The 8939-nt window shown below is 42.7% G+C and overlaps 1 long non-coding RNA gene across 1 annotated transcript in view; it reads left to right on the forward strand.

Moving 5' to 3' along the window:
* LOC144103874 (uncharacterized) overlaps positions 1-4960 on the forward strand; it is a 36270-nt gene extending 31310 nt beyond the window's left edge. Inside the window, exon 3 of the long non-coding RNA XR_013308346.1 lies at positions 1360-4960. This is a non-coding gene — a long non-coding RNA (uncharacterized LOC144103874). The remainder of the gene's footprint in view (positions 1-1359) is intronic.
* The last annotated feature ends 3979 nt before the right edge of the window (positions 4961-8939 follow it).

The raw sequence follows: 8939 nt of genomic DNA on the forward strand, positions 1-8939 counted from the left end.
ATCTGCTGATCCTGCAATACAGAGGTGTTGCAAAAATACAAGGCTAAGAACAAAAAATTGTTCTCATACTTAATCAGATACGTGTCCTGGGAGAATTTCGGCCCAATGATCTTCTCGGGTGCTGGCAAAACAGACTGCGTTCATTTATTTACGCATGAATGCATTTTCATGGCATCTTGATCACACAGCTAATCATGGAGTGAGTTTGCTGCGGTGTTCAATACAGTCGGGCAGCTTTACTATGACAGGCAGGAAAGGGCAATGCTATGTTATGTGCCACGCAATTCTATGTCCACTCTGGAGGTTTGTAGAGCTTGGTAGCGGCATTTTAACAGGTTTTTGAGGCATAGAAGTCCTCCCTGTCACCTGCGATCCTTTTCACACTATGATAAATTGTCCCTCCTCCAGTAAAAAAAATCATTCCATTGTACCCAATGCATATCTCTTTATAAGCCCTGCTGCTCCACAGATAACCATCATTACTCATGGTTTGAAGTTAACTAATCTGCCCTTGAAATCAACACCGAGATGGCAATTATGATCATTATATGTAAAGAACACATACGCACTTCCGCTTGTTGCTGTTGGGTTTTTTCTTTCCTTTTTCTGTCTTTGCTCTACTTGACTTTCTTGGCCAACGTATGCCAGGGAATAGAATCTACCAAGAATGAACCTTTCAAGCTGCTTCCTGCCCTTACTTTCTGGGTGCCTTACGGTTGAAAGGCTGTAAATTCACATACCCAGTAGTAGTATCGGTTATTGCTCACTCATTAGGCCATAAACAGTATGTGGTGCCTTTTAAGCAATATACGTGCTCAATACACACAGCATATAAAAAATGTTGTTCCTTCGGAGTCTCCTGCTTTGGCTATTGTGCTTTGTTTCAATTTGCAGGCATGGGAACCAGTGTTACAAAGACAGAGTGTATGCCTGAGGAAGAACCTTCGAAAGCAACCGAGTGCTGCGAACTTGTGCAGAAACTTACCTTCATTTATTTGCATGTGTGAATTCAGGTGCATGAGAATCCATCTGTCTGTGCCAAGAGAACTATCCTGACCAGCTGTGCTAAAAATACCACAGTTGACATTGCATTTTAGCATGATAGAAAACATCAGTTTCAAAGCTCGTTCTCATATTTTACTGCACGATGCCAGGTGCACTTCTTTTTCTTGTTCAGATCCTTTCACATTTGGTATTTGCAGAAGTAATAAAATGACAGAATGTGCAGTCAGATGTAGTTTTTGTGAATTCTCACTGCTGCTTTGTGCATTGTCATTTATACGAAAGCAGACTGGCACCGCTGCTGGCGGGATTTTTTCCTTTTGTAGTGACTCTCATTTGTTCTTCAATATTTTGCAGGCCAATATGGAAAAGCCAATGCATACATGGTTCCAGAGGAAGAAACCTTCAATTCCGCACCTGCGGGCTTTCCATGACTCCATTGCTTCATGCTCATAGCCTTGAAGATTGCATGTGCAGTGATCTCAGTGCATTGTGTCTACGGTCAGAGTGGAATCAAAATGGTTTTCGTGTAATTGTCTGAATCGCAGGGATCTAAATCCTGCAAGGAAATGGGCATCACACTGAAAGCAGAAATCTTTTTTATTGAACTTGTTTCGTAAGCATTATAGTTTCCACAGGAATGACAACGGGTTTTGGAAATGAGAGGGAGTAACAGAAGTAATAGATGGCTGCACAGGGGTCTCTTCAGCTGTTTGTGGGGCTGGGGGGTATGTTCTATATTTTTGGCTCGAGAGTCGTGGAATAGAAGCCATTGGTGCACATTGGTTGAACAGTTTTCATTGAGCTCTCAGTCAGGTTCCCACGTCAGTCGTGGGAGATACTGAACACCTGACATGCACAGCAGTCAAGGAGACCTTCCGACCTGTGCACTCCTTTGATGTGCACTTAGTAGTAGTACTAGTATTAGAATCACATTATTTGGTCACTCAGTATCAAGCGCCAAGAAGGGAGTAGGCCTGGCGCATGAGGGCCAGCTGGTCTTGCAGTGATCGATGGCAAGCCAAGCACTCCACGAGAATAAGGAGGAACAGGAGGCGAGTGATCTGATTGGTTTGGGAGGGCATTCCAGAGGAGAATGGGCCAATTTGGCGTGTGTTTCAGGGCAGTCATAACTTTCGGGAAATGCTGCCCATTGCTGCTAGAAAGTTTGTGCCGGTGTCAGTAGGACGTTCCATGTCACTGTCAGTTGACTTTGTGATTGGAGAATAGAAAAACCTAAGCAGCTGGAGCTCACCATTTAGCAAAGGAAGCTCATTTGTTCCAAATCTTTATGTTGAAATAAAGTTACAAATGAGAGAATATGGCGGCTTTATTTTAGGTGCTAAATTTGGTGAATCAGACCCCATTTGGTGTTTCAAAGCAAGATCACTTGATCGCCATTGTGAAACAACGTGTCACATCATATATCAGGAGGTTCAAAATGCAGTTATGATGAATGTATGGTCGTTCTCTTAAGCCTGCAATTTGATTATTTCATTTATACCACGTTTCTGCCATGTTATGTTTCCTTTTGTTTTCAGTCAAAGCTGAATTATCAAAGGTAAAAATTGCATGTGTTGGAATAATGACCCTTTTGGTGCATCTATGTTTGACATAACATCAATTATTGTCTTGATGATTGTGCTGTACAGCCATGAATCTGCAATTCTTGCTTACATCATTTTATGTGACTCCACCACTTTTCACACCTGCTTTGTCTGCTGGCTGGGGCTTTGTAAAGACTGCAGCTATGCAAAACCTGTGCTTTCAGTATTGAGTGCTGAATTCTACGTGTCATTTTATTTGTAACTCGTCACTGGTTTCAAAGAATTGTTTTGGCAGTGCTGAAGAGAACACTCAAATGGCTTGTGGTTGATCACAAATGACTCACCTTTCCTTATGCACATAGCATTACTGCACTGTGAAAACAGTATTCGTTGCTGTGTGCATTTATCCTCACTCGACATATTTCATGCTATTTTGCAGCGTTTTTAATAACAGACGATACTTGGCTGTATGAGGCATACTGTGTAGAATCTTAGTTTTCTCAAAATACTGATTGCTATTCTGAACATCTGTAATTCATTATGTATCGATTTCATATCCTGATTTTACTGTGCCAGTGTGTTTTGTCATTAATTGCATTACTGATACTCATGAGTTTATAGCCTGATAAGGCACACTTGTACTGTCCTCATGAAGGCAGTAATTGTGCAAGTAGACAGGTCAGTAAAATGGCTGTTGACTTGAATCTAATATGCCTAAATACTTAGGCAATCATTAGTTTTTATGAGCATTACTATAGTTCTCCTGTGCACATAGAATTAGAAATCATGAATCTTTGCTTTGGGACTCACTTTTTATAAGCTCACCCTACTGAATTTGCACAGCCTGACACAGCTATTGTAAGATATTGTATTTTGTATTCGCCGTCCTATGTATGTATCACAAAATGAGCTGTGGCCTGTGTAGACTTGTATCTTAGTGTATATAATCTGACTTTCACATTCAGGCTTTCATTGGACTGCACACAAGTGTACCTTATGTGCAAGAACTTGCCAGATAAAATTGTGTGCTTTTTCTCCTTAAGTTCTTGAAGGTTGACATTCAAAGATCACTATGAAGGATACTGAATAATTATTTCACTGAACGATGGTTAATGACGGTAATTATTTGCATTCTCTATTCTCGAAGGTATTTTGTGTGATATGTGAACTACTGATTGAGCTGTCACTCTTGTGAATTCTGTTCACTGAAGCGAAGACTTGTACAAGGGCCATGATCTCGTCTGAATTTTAGCCTTGGCCTCCTCATAGACACTGTCTGAGGAGCAAATAAGGGAAAAAAATTGCGATATGCTAAGCATAGCTAGCTGATTGTAAGGAGTATAGACACCTAACTTTGGTGGCATGTTTTCTTCTCTACAATGATGTGGAAGGCACTACTACGCATGAATCGCCATGTGTTATTCACCTGTGGTCACTAAATCATTTATGATCATATTTTTCTGTCGGGGCTGCCGTGGTAGCTAAGTGGTTACGGCTCTCGGCTGCTGGCCCGAAAGACGCGGGTTCGGTCCCGGTCGCGGCGGTCGAATTTCGATGGAGGCGAAATTCTAGAGGCCCATGTACTGTGTGATGTCAGTGCATGTTAAAGAACCCCAGGTGGTCGAAATTTCCGGAGACCTTCACTACGGCGTCTCTCATAGCCTGAGTCACTTTGGGACTAAACCCCCATAGACCACATTTTTCTGTCGTGATGTTTCAGTTTCAATAGCCGAACGATGACTGTGATGGTCAAAGTGTGGTTTTCTGTCGTGGGAGGCATGGAAAAATGCCGATGTATTCACCGCTTCATCATTTTAAATCATTATAGGGCTCAAGCCAACTTTCCTCAACAGCCAGAATGGCAACGAACATGGAAGGAGCGATTATATTGCAGTTTTTTCATACCTCACGTGACATAGAACCATGCTTTGACGTCAGAGTGCTTTTTACAGCTTTTTAAGCCAATAACTGAAATTTCATTATAAATTGTTTAGTGGTCGTCAGAGAATACCAGGTGGTAATTAATGTATAATAATGGGTTATGTACCATTACAAGCAACAAAGCACTTCAAGCTCACATGGGTGGACTTGAGACACTGTCATGTTGCCAAAAATGCAATTATAAGGGTGAAAGGCAGTGATTTTGCGTGGATTACAATGACCGACCTATATTTTGGCGATGGTGATATTTAAAGCAGCCTGAATTCTCTCTTCCACTGCGTGCAGAATTCACTGTAGGGACGTCTCGCAACTGATCTGAATTCTCCTTAAGGTTAACCTATTGAACTTTTGGTAAACACCCACAGCTTTTGATGAGTGCGTCCTCGACATCTCGCATTTCTAGCTCCAAGTGAACGGTGAAGTGTTGGTTGTTTTATTTTACTGAAAGTATTCTACCTTTAAAATGCAGGTTCTGTGGTCATGCAGACCAGACACAGTGCATCTCCTCGCCAAGATTCTTCCCATCTCGGCCATTGCATGGAATCTACTCCTGGCATGAGTAGCCACCTGGGAAAACCGGCAGGAAAGAACCTGCACGAATGCACCCACTGCAACAGGGGATTCAAACAGAAGTCCGATCTTGTGAAGCATCTCGGAGTGCATACCAATGAAAGTTCTTTTCATTGTGACCAGTGTCATAGCAGCTTTACACGAAAGTGCAACCTTGTAGCACATCTGCGCACTCACACCGGTGAACGTCCTTATCATTGTGACCAGTGTGGTAGCAGCTTTGCAGTCAAGAAAACCCTGACAGAACACTTGCGCACTCACACTGGTGAACGTCCTTATCATTGTGACCACTGCGATAGCAGCTTTACAAAAAGTGGTATCCTGGTAGCACACCTGCGCACTCACACTGGCGAACGTCCTTATCGATGTGACCATTGTGGTGGCAGCTTTTCAAAGAGGAGTAACTTAGTGGCACACATCCGTACCCATACGGGTGAAAAGCCATATCAATGCCATCTGTGCCCCATGGTCTTTCCAAATAGGTCAAGCCTTGTGAGGCATGTGAGATCCCATAAGGGTGAAAAGCGCTTCCAATGTGACTTGTGCCAACAGACATTCTCTAGAAGGGATATTTTGAAACGCCACAAGGATGCAATGCACAAAGAATAACAATGGCCCATGAATCCCCTTATTAATATGTTTTGCTAGTTCCTGTTTTGTGTTAAAGCTAACGAGATTTAGCTGGAAGCCCTATGAAAGCCATTGGTAGCTAACCTATGTGTTTGTTGTCTACATTTCTATTGTGTTCATTTCGACAGACTTGTCAGATAACATTTGTTGTGCTTTTAGCGAATACACAAAAAGTCAGGCTAAGTCTTTCCTGAACAAGGATTGCGAGCCTGCTAAGCTCGTAAACTTGTATGAGCGTATATAAAATCATGGCATACAGGGATGGCATGACTACTTTTTGAAGAGAGACCTTGAAAAACTTTGCACCCAATATTTATGGCTCGTGCCAGTGGTCAGCCTGGCTCAGTGAAGAAATTTGGGGGAGTCAAAGTGTGCACAACAATTTTTAATCTTGCGGTCTGAGTGGGCTATATTAAGTGACGTTCATTTTAAATTAGCTCATTACTATCACTGCCCCTATAATTGACAGTGCAGGAACATCTGCTGCTGTGAAAATTTTTGTGTTTATTCAAGCAGTGTTAGTGGCAGGAAGGACTGGGGACAAGTAGGTGTTCAGCCTCAGAATGATATGTTTTGTATTAGTTTGTAGGCATCAAGAGCTCAGTGTTGTTTGGAACGAAAGCTAACGAAAAAAGGTCGCCAGCATCTGCTTAACAATTTCTGAGAGCACTGTCTCTGCTGGATATAATGGCATTATATGCGTCGACTATTCGGTCCACACTATTCTATTTTCAATCTCTTTTGGTTGTCAGAAAATCCAATGCTTGTGAACATTTCAATTTGAGCAGGCTATCTTTGATTTATTGTTGTTATTTAGAAAGGCTATCTATTCACATAAGCTGCAATGATCTGTGCTTATTGAAATAGAAAATAATCTACATACTGGAGACAAAAAACAATTTTAACCTTTTGTGTATTGTTAAGCTCCAATTTAGGTCAATTGTGTGAAATTGCTTAGTGCACATGAGCATTTACGGCATTTGCCGTTACAAGATGTTAATACATTCTGGCTGTTTGTACAATTCACTTGACATACTGTGCATTAAAACTCAAAAGCAGTGCAGTTCTTTGGTTAGCCTGCTTCTTCACAAAGCTGCGGTTCATTTTTTTTCACTATTATACTTCAAGCATGCAGACATCATTGCGCCTTGCATCGACAACGGAATTTCTTTTGCTCTCTTCCGCACTCAGTGGTGTTCTTCATAGCAAGGCTATTCTATCTGATGGAATTGCTTTAACAGTCGCACACCAACTTGTGGTAATAAAGGAGTAATTACTCCTTGACATCCACCCAAGCAGAGTGTTACAGCTACAAAGGGAAGCTATGCAGCTTCTACAAAAAACTCTTAGTTAAAGAATAATTAGTCATGGTTCGGGATTCAAACCCGGGACCACTGTTTTACTGGAGCGGTCGCTCTGTCAACAAATTTTATTTAACCAAGAGGCTTCTGTGGAAGCTGCATAGCTTTTATTTACCTGTAAGGCTGCGATTGGCTTAATCCTAATCACTTATTAGTAATTACACCCTCATTACAAATCTACTCCAGCTAGGCAAATTTCCCTAAATGATTTGACCAACTTGCATTAGTGTTAGTGGTTGCTTTGGAGGAAATTTTAAATGTCATTCTTTCAGCAACCATGAAAGCCCTTGCTTAGATCGATTCTAATAAAGAACAAAGATAACTTTGGAAATTAAAGAAAAATTGCCCCCGCTGTTTTATGTCGCACATGGTGCAGTCCTCCACAAGCCTTGCATCCTTATTCTTTGCTGCTCGTGCTCAGTTATGCTTCTTGTGCTTGCTTCTGTATGGCGCCTTACGAAGAGAGGTCTGTGATCAAGACGGACGTAGCAATCGGTTCCGTAGCGGCCAGCCTTCATGATGCCAGCCTCGAGTCTGACAACGTGACTTTGTCCTCCCTTCCAAGGCTGAGTGCCAGTGTCACGCCAGTGAGGCCATCAACAGCAGCTTTGCCCATTTCAATGTGAATGTGCAAAAAGTGTGAACTGCGGCAGCGAGACTTTGCGCCAACGTGGGGATGACCAAGCTGGCTATCTCCATAAGAAAAAGTGATGTCTAAGCCTAGCCGTTTTCTTTTCATCCATGACTCGCAATTAAGAAAGGGAAACCTTTTCTCGTCACTGTTTCCAAGAGGGACACATTGCAACACCAAGTGGGCAAGTACCTCCAACGTTCTCTGGCGCCCTTATTGACTATTCAGGATCCTTTCCTTATTTGCAACCCTCACGATGTTTCAAGGTTCTTGAAAGAGAGTCAGCTCAAGGGGATTGGCACCATGTCCATCGATATCAATCTATTCTTTGGCCACATGCCTTAGCGACGCAGGGAACGAAGCCGTCGAGATGTATATGGGACTGTTAGGTTCTAGAATGACTGCGGATTTCCAACATTTCGTTCTATCTGCAGCCCAACTTCGTAGATTATGAAGAGCAGCTTTTCGTCCGAAGAGAAGCAATCTGCATTGCGTCATGTTTGGCCTGGTCTTCAGCTAGCTGATGTTCTGCTCAGAGGTGCCATCAAAGTTCTGATTAGTTGACTGCTTTAATAATACTTTACAAGGGCAATGTTCTGGGTCAGACCATGACTTTGGACGATTTTAACCTATTTTTTGACACCCTAAAACCTCTCAAGGTGACCAAAGAAGCACCAATTGGAGGGCAAATTCGTTTCCTTGACCTCGTGACAATTTCTCCCAGAGCACGTATGCTGGTGGTATGAACGACGCTAAACAGCTACTTCCATTCACATCGTCACATTCCAAGCTGGTGAAACGTGGCATTGTCAGGGCTGTTATGAAAAGTAGAGTCGACAGGTCCTGTGAGCATAAAATCTGCTCGAGACTTTGCACCCGGTTGCATAGGCTGGAATCGGCAGGGTACGCGACCCATCTATTATGAAACATTGCGGATGTTTTGTTCGGAGAACTTCCTGACAACTGTTCTATTAAGGCGAGAGGCGGTACTGAGGTGAAGACTGCGGTAATCCGGTATGTACATAACTTCTTGCATGGGCTAAAGAAGATTGCAGGCAAAGCAAGAGTTCATAGTTCTATTCTCGGCCCCGAATCAGGCTTCTCAGCTTTGCCGCAGGGTGAAGAGGAAAGTAGAGTGCCCTAAAGAGCACAAGGACCCCTTCAGTGCGTGCAGGACCGGAGTCATCTACAAGGTTCCCACCTTGTGTGGCTGGTGTTACGTGGGCCTGACTGGCCGTTGCATAAATGACCAGTTGC

This window comes from Amblyomma americanum, chromosome 9 (assembly GCF_052857255.1).
Source record: "Amblyomma americanum isolate KBUSLIRL-KWMA chromosome 9, ASM5285725v1, whole genome shotgun sequence".
NCBI lineage: Eukaryota > Metazoa > Arthropoda > Arachnida > Ixodida > Ixodidae > Amblyomma > Amblyomma americanum.